Below are 14,380 nucleotides of genomic sequence, written 5' to 3'. Positions count from 1 at the left end.
CTCCAAAACCATAAATACAAGAACATGTCACAGGTCATGTAAAAATAAGTGCTGAGAAATCAATGATTTAAGAATGGATTTGGTCAAAGTGCACAAACTTTAAGCTGTAAGATGATGCATAAGGTCTGAGGATCTAATGTGTAACATGGTGACTATGGTTTGTAAAGTGTTATTGACATTTGTGGGGCTTCCCAGGTGGTGTTCGTGATAAAGACCCCTCCTGCCAGTGCAGGATGCATAAGAGACATGGGTTGAATCCCTGGATCAGGAAGATCCCCTGGAGGAGGGCGTGGCATCCCACTCTAGTGTTCTTTCCTGGAGAATCCCCATGGACAGAGGAGCTTGGCAGTGTATATAGTCCAGGGGTCACAAAGAGTTGGACATGATTGAAGTCAGTTAGCACACATGTAAGAGAGTTAAACTTAAAAGTTCTCACCAAAAAGATCTTGAAAAGTAAATATGTGAGGTGATATTAATAGGTATGTTAATTAAATCAATGAGGGAATCCATTCATCATGTATACTTATTTAAATTATAACGTATGCTTCAAATATCTTGCCATTTTATCTGGAAATTATATTTTAAAAGACTGAAAAAAGAAAAAAAAACAAGAATTTCAATACTTTTTATATCATATTATAGATATTTCAGCCATTACTCTTGGTATGTAAAGTGTTTTATTTTTTTTTTATTCCAGATAATAACCAGTGGGATTCATTGGACATTCAGAAAAGGAAGAAGCCTTGGAAATTATCTAGAAAATCCTCTCATATTAAGGACATATAAGGGAATCCAAGAATGATTAGGTCACTTATCTAAACTTATAAAACTCGATGCAAAAGTAGCAATAGAAACCAGATTTTGTAGGTTTAGGTGACTCTTTACCGAATTACCCAACAAATGGAAATATCCCGTATGCTCTGCAAAACTTGATTGTTATCTCTTTCACAGAACTGATCATATTCCACCTCATGTTATTGTCCAGTTAGCCTGTTTTACCAAGTATATTAAATTCCTTGAAGGTTCAATCCTGGCATGTCTGTTCTCACTCTATATTCTCACATATGGCTAACTCTTTATCAGTGCCATTCCTACTACCTGGAAGACCCTGTCTCTTTTACCTCATGACTTCCCCGACATCTTTCAGATCTCAGTAAAGACCACTTCCCCAAAGCAGCCGTTCCTGATTCTGACACAGCTCAGGGCTCCTTGTTATGTGCACATATGGCATTGTGTGCTTTTCCCTCTCAACACGTGTCCCAATTGTGGTGCAACATGTAACTTTGAAATTTATCTGTTTCTGTTTTTCTATTAAAATTTAAGTCCTAATTCACAAAGTCCACATGTGTTCTTCCCTGCTGTTCATTCTTTGCATCCTGCAGGCCTTCCTTAGGTGCTCATTCAATGAAACACTTTTATTCGTGCAGAGTAAAATTCCAGTGAATTTTTGATTCTGCTCAAAGCATACACTGAACTACAACCATGGAGGTCTTTTCTCCCCACCCAAGCCCTCATACCCTGATTATTTGGACATAATTACAGAACTAGAACTGTGGGGATTTCCCTTGTGGCTCACTGGTGATATATCTGCCTGCAGTGTGGGAGGTCTGGTTTTGATCCCTGGGATGTGAAGATTCCCTGGAGAAGGGAGAGGCTACCCACTCCGGTTTTCTGGCCTGGAGAATTCCATGGACTGTTAGTCCATGGGGTCACAAAGATTTGGACATGACTGAGCAACTTTCACTTTCACAAAACTGTGGATGCATTTGTTTTTAATCATCACCTTATTAGATAGAAATCACTTGATTTGCAGTCTGTTATTCCACATACACTAGCCCTTGCAGTTCATGTCCTAAGATAATGTGATAATCCACTCACGGACCAAAAGCCTGAATAGGACAGAACTAGAGACAGTGCTCTGAACCTGCCGCTTGAATCTACTTTTTACCATAGGATTCTCAGCTTCACTAGAGGAGTTCAGTTTCTTAGCTGTACTCTCTGATGATGGCAGATAAAAATACTTTAAGGAGAGCCTACAAATCAAATATTCCTACATTGTACACAAACATTTAATCTCTCTTGGAAGGTACAAAAGAAAGTCACCTCCTTGATGAATTGTTACCTACTTTTCCCAGATGAAAGTACCATCTTCCTCCTTATGGCTTCCTGATTTCATTCTCACAATTTTTGTCTCACTGACCACATTTTGACCTATATTATAGTTAATTATCTGAACAACTCCAAACCCCACTCCTTTAGTTCAGTTCCCCTGGAGCTATAAGGGTACGCCAACTGCCCTGACGTTAGTATTTATTGAGTATCAAACATGGCAGAAACTGGCCAGCCATTTGTTCTTTCTGAGGTAAATATTATAATTAAAAGAAAATACCCAGCCTCTGGTATTTTGGACAAACTGACAACTGGACAAAATCTTAACTGCTATTCCAGATAAAAGTTCCTTTTGTGTGGACTTTTTTCTTTTAGAGAGAACTTGCATTCTAGATAGCATTCAGGTAAATAGAAACTGGACTGATACATTAGCTGGAAAAACCCACGGTTGCAGGAAACAAAAGTAGACAAATCACACATCTTCTGTATACTTCAAGACCTATTTTATTAGGAGCTGGCAGCTCAGACAGGAAAGAGAGTCCCCGTGCATACAGGAGATCTGGGTTCCATCCCTGGTCAGGAAGATCCCTGGAAGAGGGCATGTCAAACCACTCCAGTATTCTTGTGTAGAGAATCCCCATGGACAAAGGAACCTGGTGGGCTGCAGTCCAAGGGGTTGTCAGTCCAGGGGGTCGTAAAGTGTTTGACACGACTGAGCAACTACGCACTGCAAACTTCTCACGTTGACATCCTGACATTTAGAAACAGTTTCTCTCACAATGTGCTTAACTACAACTCCTGCTTTTCAGTGGAAGATCACAGATAAAAGTAATATTCCATAACAGTCAAGTAATTATTTCTATCAAGGTACTTTCTGAAAGCTACGCTAGAGAAATACACTGTGGGATAAAGCAGATAATGAGAAGTATAAGAGACCCAAACACAGAAGCTGCACAACCAATCGATAATTTTCTTTTTGGGAAAAAGAATAAAACCTCAGTTTGGAATCATGTTTTATACAGAGATTTGCATAATCTTTTGAAATGTAAAGGATTTTCTACTCTAATTTTCCTTTTCCAGTTGAGAAAACCAAGCCCTAGAAAATTGAAGATAAGTTTTCCAAGTCAAAGAGCAAGTAAGTTAGGATTCTGATGAGAGCCCAGATACAGGCCTCAGTGTCCATTTGCTTCATCGTTAGGCTGACGGGCTGGTGATTGGGGTACCAGTAATGGTGCCGTCTTCAGGCTGAATTGCTTTTATTTGGGAAACCTCTATCTTTGCTCTTAACACCCTCAACTGATCGCATAAAATCCACAATCTATTGATTTAAATATTAATTACCTCTAAGAAAATATGTTAGCATGTCAAGAAAATAGGTGAGCATGTCAAAGAACTACAATTTGAAAGAAATGTACAATTCTATGGAATAGGTCACCATGGGCCTCAGGAATTGAATATCTATGCTACCTGTTCCACATTTATCACCTTGGAAGGGAAAACAAGAGTTTCAGTTCCCCCCCCCCCCCCCATTTAATCACGTTCAGTGTTTTAGTGCACGCAGGCTGCCTTTACAGAATGCCAGCGGCTGGGTGGTTTATAAACCACGTTATGTATCACAGTTCTGGAGGCTAGAAGTCCAAGATCAGGGTACCAGCATGGTTGAGTGAGTGAGGGCCTCTTCCAGGACATATCCCTAAATAGAAGGGATGAGCAAGTATTTCAGGCCTCTTTCACAAGAGCCCTAATCCCATTCATGTGGGCTCTGCCTCATGACCTAATCATTTTCCAATCATCCCACTTCCTAATATCGTTACTTTGGGGATTAGGTTTTCAACATATGAATTTTGGGAGAACACAAACATTTAGACCATGGCACCCAATGAGGAGACTGACTTGTCTAAGGTAACCCAGTGCCTCATCCATACTGAATGCTCTGTGGTGCTGATAGGAAGCCAAGGACTAAGGAAGCTGAATCAGGACCAGCAGCCCCAGGTGGAGTGTCTGAGATGGCAAACTCCTTGATGGATTTCACAACAATATAAGAGTGTTTCCAGGGTCTTCCTTGGTTATCAATCATTGAGCAATCCCCCGCTCCTCCTATACATGTTCCAATTTCAAATATGAGTTAATTACTGAGTTCTTAGACAAAGTACCTGTTGATCAACATGGAAACATCACGACTATGCACATGAGGAAAAGGGCCTTTGACAGATACAAATTTCAGTGTGGAAAGTCCTCAAGACTTTATTCACTTCAAATAGCAATTACAAGTTTGGGGATCTCCCAAGATCATTCTTGGATTCCTAATCAGCTAGGACACCAAGAGCTCACTTAAAGCTGTTATACATGTGGTTATGGTTTATTCCAGATCTTTGATTTATTTTTAATTCATTTTTTTTATTTTTAGTGCAGTATAATTGATTTGCAATGCTATAAATGTCAGTTTTTGTTGAACAGTGAATAAGTTATACATATATGTATATACAATCTTATTCAGATTCTTTTCTCATGGAGCACAGATGGGTTCCAAATAGGAAAAGGAGAACGTCAAGGTTGTACATTGTCACCAGGCTTGTTTAACTTATATGCAGAGTACCTCATGAGAAACACTGGGCTGGATGAAACACAAGATGGAATCAAGATTGCCAGGAGAAATATCGATAACCACATATATGCAGATGACACCACCCTTATGGCAGAAAGTGAAGAAGAACTAAAGAGCCTCTTGATGAAAGTGAAAAAGGAGAGGGAAAAAGTTGGCTTAAAGCTCAACATTCAAAAAACTAAGATCATGGCATCTGGTCCCATCACTTCATGGCAAGTAGATGGGGAAACTGGACAGTGGCTGACTTTATTGTTTTGGGCTCCAAAATCACTGCAGATGGTGACTGCAGCCATGAAATTAAAAGATGCATACTCCTTGGAAGGAAAGTTATGACCAACGTAGACAGCATATTAAAAAGTCAAGACATTACTTTTTCAACAAAGGTGTGTCAAGCCAAGCCTAAGTTTTTTTCAGTAGTCATGTGTGGATGTGAGATTTGTACTTTAAAGAAAGCTGAGTGCTGAAGAATTGATGTTTTTGAACTGTGGTATAGGAGAGAACTCTTGAGAGTCCCTTGGACTACAAGGAGATCCAACCAGTCCATCCTAAAGGAGATCAGTCCTGGGTGTTCTTTGGAAGGACTGATGCTAAAGCTGAAACTCCAATACTTTGGCCACCTCATGCCAAGAGTTGACTCATTGGAAAGATCCTCATGCTGGGAGGGATTCGGGGCAGGAAGAGAAGTGGATGACAGAGGATGAGATGGCTGGATGGCATCAACAACTCGATGGACGTTGGTTTGACTGAACCCCTGGAGTTGGTGATGGACAGGGAGGACTGGTGTGCTGCAATTCATGGGGTTGCAAAGTGTCAGACACAACTGAGCGACTGAACTGAACTGAACTGATGGGACCAGATGACATGATCTTAGCTTTTTGGATATTGAGATTTAAGCCGGCTTTTTCATTCTCCTCTTTGAACCTCATCGGAGTTTCTTTAGTTCCTCTTTGCTTTCTGCCATTAGAGTTGTAACACTCACATATCTGAGGTTGTTGATATTTCTCCCAGCAATCTTGATTCCAGCTTTTAGGACTCATCCAGTCCAGCAATTTCCATGACATGTTCTGCATATATATTAAATCAGCAGGGTGAAGGCCTTGAAGGACTCCTTCACTAATTTTGAACCAGTTTATTGTTCCTTGTCTGCTTCTAACTGCTGCTTTTTGAACTGCACGCAGGTTTCTCATAAGATGGGTAAGGTTGGTCTGGTATGCCCATCTTCTTAAGAATTTTCCACTTTGTTGTTGTCCACACGATCTGGTGAGGTCAATGAAGCAGATGTTGTTCTGGAACTGCCTTGCTTTCTCTGTGTTCCAGAAAATGTTGACAATTTGATCTCTGGTTCGTCTCCCTTTTCTAAACCGAGATTGAACATCTGAAGTTCTAGGTTTGAATAATGCTGAAGCCTAGCCTGGAGGATTTTGAGCATAACCTTACTAGCACTGGAGATGATTGCAACTGTTCAGTGGCTTGAACAGTCTTTAATACTGCCCTTCTTGGGAACTGGGACAAGGTTGACCTCTTCCTGTCCTTACGCCACTGCTGGCTTTTCCAAATTTTATGATATATTGAATGGAGCCTTTATTAGCATCATCTTTTAGGATTTTAAATAGCTTTGCTGGAATTCCATCACCTCCAATAGCTTTATTGGCAGCAGTCCTTCTTAAGACCCACTTGACTTCACATTCTAGAACGTGGGGCTCAGAGTGAGAAACTACACCATTGTGATTATCTGGGTCATTAAGATATTTTTTTGTATAATTCTTCTGTGTTCTTCTCCTATCTCTTCTTGGTCTATTCTGCTGTATTAAATCACAAAATACCAAAGAGTCAAAGTGACCTTGAGAAAGAAGAACAAAGCTTGAGACCATGGCTGCTGATTTCAAATATATTAGAAAGCTGTAGTAATCAAAACAGAATGCTTTGCTTCTGGCACAAAAACAGACACATAGATCAACAGAGCAGAACAGCAAAGCCGGAAAGAAACACACACCCGTATATTGTCGGTTAGCTTATGAAATAGGAGCCAAGACTATCCAGTGGGGAAGGACAAGCTTTACAAAATGGCACTGGGAAAACTGGATAGTCCTATGAAAAAACGGAACTGTGTCCCTCTCTTTTACCATACACAAAAATCAGCTAAAAAGGGATTAAAAGTTGAACATAAGACTTTAAGGGATTAAACCCCTAGAACAATACATTGGGGTAATCTTCTTGCCATAGGTCTTTGCAATGAGGTTTCGGGTTTCACAGCAGAAGCAAAGGCAACAATTGCCAAAACAAACAAGTGGAACCACATCAGACTCCAAAGAAAGGAACATCAACAAAATCAATGGCAATTTACAGATTCACAGAAGATATTCCAAATCATATATTGGTTAAGGGCTTAATATCCAAAAATACATGGGACCTACAACTCAATGGCAAAAAACCCCAAATAATCCAAATTTTTAATGGAGTGTAAGGAAAGTAAGAGTTTCAATAAATCTGAAGATTATACTGTAGATGAGAGACACAGCAAGGTTTTCCGTCTAGAACAATAAAAGCCTGTGCCTTCCTGGCATTACTTTCTTCATCTCCACTCACTTGTTTGACAATTACAGTTCAATGTGTACATTCTTTAGTCAATACTAATCACCCCACAGTGAGCTATAATATGTACTAAGAACAGCCCCACTGGGGAAAAAAAATCCTAATATTTGCATCCTTACTAATGAGGCATATCAAAAGGTAGGTAATTTCCAGAGTTTACCACTCCATTGTTTTCTATATTTCATTTCAAAATTGAGCTGCCTAGTAAGGAAAATGAGTTAAGAGACTTCAATAATATATAGATAGAAAATCAGTTTTAAAAGGGAGCATTAATGGATTATAATTTGGGGGTAATTTATTACTACTGTTGTAACTATAGTCCTTTTGGTTCTCTACTGCATCCATTAATAATTTTTATAAATATTAATACCAACACAGGGACTGCTGCTGCTGCTGCTAAGTCACTTCAGTTGTGTCTGACTCTGTATGACCCCAAAGGTGGCAGCCCACCAGGCTCCCCTGTCCCTGGGATTCTCCAGGCAAGAACACTGCAGTGGGTTGCCATTTCCTTCTCCAATGCATGAAAGTGAAAAGTGAAAGTGAAGTCGCTCAAGGGTGGTCAGACCCTCAGGGACCTCATGGACTGCAGCCTACGAGGCTGCTGCGCCCATGGGATTTTCCAGGCAAGAGTACTGAAGTGGGTTGCCATTGCCTTTTCCAGAGAATTAGGTAGGGTCGGGTATACAGACATTCAAAATTCTCCATTGCTTAGTCCATCAGGCACTCAAGGACCACCCTCACTGAAGTCTTTCTCTATTGCTCAACCTACAGGTACCAGCATGGAGAAAGAGACAGCTCTACTCCACAGGCAGTAGAACCCTACCTTTACGCCTCATGGCTTTCCTTAAGAAGCATTCCATGCAGCAGATTTCCTCCATCCCATCCCATCAGGCTGACTCCCCACTGTCAACAGGAGTCCTCACCCTGGGATCATTCCGCAATCCCCATGGCTCCAGCTCCCAGTTTCCGTGGACACCAGTGGACTTACAACCCTGTCCGAGGTATGAAAGGCTGCAGCATGGCTTGTCTATGTGGTTCTCACTCTGTTCAGACTGTGACAGATTAGTGAGTTCACTCCCCAACTGCTTCAAATGCCTCCCCTGTCCCAGTGGACGGCCATGGGTGTGGGGATCTCTCCCCTGCACTTCAGCTCCCTCTCCCCCAGGTGCAGGCTGGTCCCACTTGCTCTCGTCCTTCTTTCCCCTTCCTCCTTGTCCCTTCTTTCCTTTGTCCTACCAAGTTCTGTATGGATCCGGATGTTCCTTCTCAGTAGTCAGCGAGTCCTGCCAGGATTCACCTGGTCTTCTGTGAGAACTGCTGCGTCTTTAGACGTTCTTGATGCATCAGTGGAGAGAGGTATACCCCACTTCCACCTACCCCTCTGTCATCTTGTCCACCCCCATTTGTGCATGGATTAGAAACGAGTTTCCTTTTCTATTAAGTAACATTGCCATCACCACACACATTTAACTTTTGCTTTTTGAGGAGAACACAGGTAATTCCCACTCTCTTCAGTTCAGCCTGTCATTCAGTCGTGTCCCACTCTGTGTGACCCCAGGGACTGCAGCACGCCAGGCTTCCCTGTATATCCCGACACCCAGAGCTTGTTCAATCTCATGATTAGACCCGAAGCTCAAACTTAGATCTTCATCTTAATAATTTTTTATACATAAAAATATGTAACCTTTAAAAGTCTTTCCCAATTTTCCTACCCTCCAGTCTTTGGCAATCATTTTTCTACTCTGAGTTCCTTTTTTTTTTTTTTTGGAAATTCCTTATAGTTGAGATCCTATGGTATTTGTCCTTCTCTGACTTAGTTTACTTAGTGTAATGCCCTCCAGTTTCATCCTTGTTGCCACAAATGGAAGGATTTCTAATTCTAATGGCTAAATAATATTTACCTATATATATCACATCACCATTCACCTGTTGAAAGATTGTTTCTATAACAAGGCTACTGTGAATAATGCTGCATGAACATGGGAATACAGATCTCTCTTTGAGACAAGACTTCATTTCCTTTGACTATATATCCAGAAGTGGGATAATGGATCACATAAACGTTCTCTTTTAAATTTCTCGAATAACTTCCACACTATGATTCCAATGGAGGTACACTGGTATACATCCCTACCAACAGTGCATAAAGCACTCCTTTTTCTCCTCATCCTCAATAACATTTGTCCTTTCTTACATTTTTGGTACTAGCCATTCAAACAGGTAAGAGGTGATATCTCTTGTGCTTTTGATCTGCATTTCCTTTGATTATTAGTGATGCTGAGCATCCTGTCATATACCTTGTGATCATCTATATGTCTTATTCATGGGAAAAATGTCTATTCTTTAAAGATGTAGCATACATTATGTTTACTATATTCCAATATATGAAACTCAGTTGTCTACCTATGTATCAACAGCAAATTATCAGATAGTGGAATAAAGAAACAATTCCATTTACTATTGCATCACAAAAAGATAAAACACTTAGAAATAAACTTAAGCATGGTGTTGAAAGGTTTTATGCAAAACCATTAAGACATTGATAAGAGAAATTTTTAAAGAGTTAAAGATATGTAAAGTTAGGTCACCTATTCAATGTGTTTCTTGAGGTAGGATTTGTATTACTATAAACTTCCCTCTTAGAACTGCTTTGGTCCATCCTCTAGGTTTTTGATCATCATGTTTTCATTGTTCTTTGTTTCTAGGAATGTTTTGATTTCCCTTATTTCTTCAGTAAACTGTTCACTATTTAGAAATGTGTTGTTTAATCACCATGGGTTTGTGTTCCTTAAAGTTTTTTTTCCTATAATCGATATCTAGTATAATATCTAGATTATACTATCGATTATATCTAGTATAATCGATATCTAGTACTCTTGCCTGGAAAATCCCCTGGATGTAGGAGCCTGGTAGGCTGCAGTCCATGGGGTTGCCAAGAGTCAGACACGACTGAGGGACTTCACTTTCACTTTCACTTTCATGCATTGGAGAAGGAAATGGCAACCCACTCCAGTGTTCTTGCCTGGAGAATCCCAGGGACGGGGAGCCTGGTGGGCTGCTGCCTATGGGCTCGCACAGAGTCGGACACGACTGAAGTGACTTAACAACAGTAGTAGTAGCAGTATCATAGTGTTGCGGTCAGAGAAAATTCTTGATATAATTTCAATTTCCTTAAATTTACTGAGGTTTGATTTGTGACCCAAGATGAGGAGAATGTTCCATATGCACTTGAAAAGAAAGTATACTCTTCTGCATTTGGATGGAGTGTGCTGAAGATATCAATTAGGTCTGTTTGCTCTAATATTTCCTTCTAGGTTTATTTTTCCTTATATTTTCTGTTCTGATGATCTGTCCACTGGTGTAGGTGTGGGGTTAACATGCCTACTATTATTGTGTTATGGTCAATTTCTCCTTTTGTGTCAGTTAGTGCTTACCTTATGTATTGAGGTGCTCTTATGTAGGGTACATAGTTAAAATTGCTGTCTTTTTCTTGGACTGATCCCTTGATCATTTGGTAGTGTTCTTCTTTATCTCTTATAATAGTTTTTATTTTAAGGTCTATTTTTTCTGATACGAAAATTGACAATCTGGCTTTCTTTTGATTTCCATTTGCATGGAATATCTTTTTCCATCCACTCACTTTCAGTCTGTATGTGTCTCTAGGACTGAAGTGGGTCTCTTGTAGACAGCATATATATGGGTCTTGTTTTTGTATCCATTCAGCCAGTCTGTGTCTTTTGGTAAGAATGGAAGAAGATAATAGCAAATAAAGCAACTGATAAAGGATTGCTTTCCAAACTACAAGCAGCTCAAACAACTCAGTCATCAAAAGCAAAGGCAAGAACTGCAAAAATAAACTAGTGAGATCACATCAAACTCAAAACCTTCTGCATAGTAAAAGAAGCCATCAGTAAAATGAAATGACAACCTATGGAACGAAAAAAAAATTTGTAAATCACCTATTTGGTAAGGGCTTAGTATCCAAGTATATATAAGAGACTCATGCAACTCATTATTGAAAGAAATCAAACAACCCAAATTATTAAATGAGCAAAGGAAGAGTAAGTGTTTTGAAAAATCTGAAGAGTAGACTGTAGATGATAGACCCTGTAAGTTTTTCCTTCCAGAACAAAAGCCTGTGTCTTCCTGGCATTGTTTTCTTTATCACCAATCACCTGTTTGGTGACTGCAGTTCTCAGTATACATCCTTCATTCAATAGCTGTCACCCAACACTTAGCTATATGTGCTCAGAATAGCCTTATTAACTATAACAAACTAATAATTACATACTTAACCTTGAGGCATCTAAAATCCAATGTGATTTTCATAATTTTCCAGTCCATTGTTTTCTACATTCTATTTCAAAATTGAAACACCTAGTATGGAAAAATGAGTAAGGGACCTCAACAATACATGCATAGAAAGTAATTTAAAACTGGGAGCATTACTGGATTTTATTTTGGGGGAATGTATTATTACTAATGCTATTGCAATTTTATTCCCTTTAATTCTCTGCTATACTAGTAGATATTGATTTAAAATAGTAATAACAACATAGAGCGCATAGTACTCAAGTTATAGTAGATTGAGAAAGACAAAGCTTGTGGGGCAGGCAGTGAAATCACAGAAAATTAGTAATCGTATCAAAACAAGGGGCAGTGTTGCCTAGAAAGAAAGCAGAGTTCTGTAATTATTTGGAGACAACATGAACAAGCCAGATGTGAGCCAACCAGCTTAAACTGTGTACCAAAAACCGCACCAGAAGGAAAATGAAGTTCATAAAAATATGCTGATGCTAAACGCCAAAATCCAGACAATAAGAGAATAGGGTAGGGTTTATGTAGATGCTGAAAACTACTCAGAGAGGTAGACATGGAAGGAAATACACTAATGAGCATCATGAAGATCAAAGCACAAAAGGGTCTGAAAAATAAATCGTAAAGGGACTTGGTAGTCTGTTCAAAAGAATAAGAGAATCAAATTAGAAAACCAAAATATAAAAACGTGTGCACGTGATAGACCCAGAGAATGCTCAGAAGAGAAAATTTCAGCCTTAGTGACCAGCGAACGGAAGCCTCCAGCATCAGGAACAAAAACCCTGGGCAGGACTCACGACTGTGCGCTTCTGGGAACAGCCTCAGTTTCAAAGTTTGGGCACCATACCACCTAAAAGCGAACGCAGCAAGGATTATAGCTTGCTATTGCACTGAATCACAGACAGTAGTGTTGGTTAGTTTACTTTTCTCATTCAACTATAAAGTTAATGAATCACTAACCGATGATAATTGACACCATCATTTTCTAGTCAGACCCTCTTTAGTCATACAATGGATATGTGAACCTGTTATATGATCCCCAATAACAGTTTTAATAATTGAATTTCTTGATGTTTAATTGAAGGGAAATTGCTTTACAATACTGTACTGCTTTCGGCCAAACATCAACATGAATCAGCCATAGGTATACCTATGTCCCCCCGCTCTTGAACCTCATTCCCACCTTCCTTCCTGTCCCACCCCTTGAAGCTGTTACAGAAAAATATGGAAGGCTTCAGAAATGTGTGTGTCATCCTTGGGCAGGGGCCGTGCTAATCTCCAATTTATTAATATATGTGCTACCAAAGCAAATGCACGAATAACAATTTAACAGAAAAACAAACCACATAGTCACCTACAAGTAAATGACCAATTACATTAGGAATTAGGGTATTCTGCTATATTTACCATCTCTTATAAAATCAAATTTTATAAGGTCCAAAGTTCCATGAAGGAATTAAGCATATATTTAGGCATAACACATGTATACATGCACAGAAATATATGCACACAAATTCGTCTATGTTATACAAGCTATTATTCTCCTTGGCTGTCACAATAAGCTCTTTAGTTGATAAAAGATATAGTTTCAAATTTTTCCAACTTATATATCTTCCTTTTGAGAACTACTTTTATTTTTATCACCTAATTTTAAATAACCATTTTATTCTTAGGTACCATGCCCCTTTAAACTAGGAGCACAAAAACCTAGTAAATGTTGATATCTTATCATTAATTATATCACCATTTTTCTGGTAAATTGGAAAAAGAATCATGTTAAGATCTCATTCAGGAGGATATAATCCCTGTTTTACCAGTTCTCTTGTCCAAACTCAGTTCTTGCTCACTTCATTCTTAAATTATGCTTACTTTGATGGATGAACAGGAAAAGTAATATTAAAATCACGCTTGCAAGAGTCTGTGATTTTATGCTTCTGTTGGTCAAAGGTAGGGGCCATGAATAATATCTGAAATTTTACAACACATCATTGAAACATGAAGGTCTAGTTCTACCATCAAAGAGGAGATGTTTGGAGATGGTTCAAAAACTAAGCACCATGGGTTGTCAGGATGTACTCCCGACCAGACAGATAAATTTTGTCCCTAAAAAGTCAAAGTCAGGAAAGGGCAGGCCTTTTTCCCAGAGCCAATGATGTTGTCTTGGGTGCTGAGCAGGTAATATTCTTGTATTATCATTTGGAGATTTATTTGCTATTTTCTCGAAGAAACAAACGTAATGAGAGGATTAAAGATGCATAAAATTTCAGATATACACATGCTCCCCATCCTGAACCCTCCTCCCTCCCCCTCCCCATACCATCCCCCTGGGCCTTCCCAACGCACCAGCCCCAAGCATCCAGCATCGTGCACTGAACCTGGACTGGCATCTCGTTTCATACATGACATTTCACATGAAATTCACATTTCATATCTGAAATTAAAAAAAAGAAAAAAAGAAAAAAAAATAAAGGTGAGTAATATTCATAAAAAAAAAAAAAAAGATGCATAAAAGTAGAAGAGCTGTCAAGGTAACTAGAAGAAAGGCTAGCCAGGAGAACCAGGCCCCCACACTGATAATTGTCAAAGACTTTAACAGTGGGTGTTTTATAGACAGAGCAGAACAAATGGATAAAACCAATGTTCTAGGGTCACTGCTGTTTTGCAGTCAAAGACAAAATATTTTTCTCATTAAGCAGAGTCATCATAGATCCTGCTGTGGCTCCTGGTTACACACATGCAGACCGAGAGCCACAGGCA

The 14,380-nt window shown here is 39.3% G+C and overlaps 1 pseudogene; it reads right to left on the bottom strand.

Moving 5' to 3' along the window:
• Positions 1–12,841: 12,841 nt before the first annotated feature.
• On the bottom strand, positions 12,842–12,935 carry LOC133237074 (U6 spliceosomal RNA; annotated as a pseudogene).
• Positions 12,936–14,380: the final 1,445 nt, after the last annotated feature.

Source organism: Bos javanicus, chromosome 23, assembly GCF_032452875.1.
Source record: "Bos javanicus breed banteng chromosome 23, ARS-OSU_banteng_1.0, whole genome shotgun sequence".
In the NCBI taxonomy this organism is placed as follows: Eukaryota; Metazoa; Chordata; class Mammalia; order Artiodactyla; family Bovidae; genus Bos; species Bos javanicus.
This window is presented reverse-complemented; position numbering and strand designations above follow the sequence as displayed.